Source organism: Asparagus officinalis, chromosome 1 (genome assembly GCF_001876935.1).
Source record: "Asparagus officinalis chromosome 1, Aspof.V1, whole genome shotgun sequence".
NCBI classification, from domain to species: domain Eukaryota; kingdom Viridiplantae; phylum Streptophyta; class Magnoliopsida; order Asparagales; family Asparagaceae; genus Asparagus; species Asparagus officinalis.
In genome coordinates, this window is record NC_033794.1 from 18047870 (window position 1) to 18048998 (window position 1129).

The following is a 1129-nucleotide window of genomic DNA, read 5'->3' on the forward strand; positions in this document are numbered from 1 at the left end:
TGCCTGGTAGAGTGCAGCCTGAGAATTACGCTTCTTCTAGTAGTTGGCACGCACCACCGTTCACTCTGATGGAACCTCAGGCTCAGAATTACGTTTCGAGTAGTTGGCAACCACCATCGTCCACTCTGATGGCACCTCAGGCCCAAAATTTTGCTCCTTCTATACAGCATTATGGACAAATCCCGTCTAATATTTCTTCATTGCCGACTATGCCTACTCCTCAGGAGTATCCTATTCCCCTTCATCCTAATCCTGCCCAGAACCATCTAGGCTTTCCTACTCATCATAGGCCTCAACCTCAGGTCGGACAGGTGTGACAAATTAACTCTATCCATAATACTCCACATGAAATACAACAATTAATTATGCATCCTCTCTCATGTTGACCATTCTATCTGGTCAGTGTCTTGATGAACACTGGTGTATAGATTTCGAAGAAAATTGGTTTTCTATCAAATTGATTTTAAAAGAAAAAGGGTTTAAAAATGGCTGTTTTTTCTGTGTTTTAATTTCCTTGTGAATTCTGTCATTTTGGTCAATAAATTCTTGATGGGCTTTTGAAGAACTTGAGTTCTTTTGCAGATGGGGAATCAAGTAGCAGGGATCCTAGAAATTCTTAGAAGATTTTTCAATGAGATGTTCTTTGCTTATTGTACATGCATCTTTGGTACCAATTCAAAGAGGACCTACTTTTGTTTCAAATGCTTAGTCAGCTGCTGCCTCAACTGTGTTACAGAGCCTGTTCATCAAGGACATCAAAATCAAACTCTTCGGGTTTGGTCTCCCTTTTTCTTGAACTTAAGCAAAATTTAAATGATCAGGAAAACTTCTCACTGTTTTTGGTGATGTGTGTACTATTTTCTTGATAAAAGGTTTATGCGCAAGAAGGTGGCACGGTCCGAGTGGAACATTTGAATAGGTTTATCGACCCAGCTGGTATCGTGGTAAGAATACTACTAATAAATTGATGTTTTTACGTGTTACTGTTCAGATTGATTATTGCTACCTACCTTGCTATTTAGGGTAGTGACGATTTAAGAGTTTTATTTTTCAAGTTTTGTTTCAGTTCTTTTTCAGTAACTAGTTTATACGATTTATAAGATTTATAGGCACTGCTGCGGCTACTCGG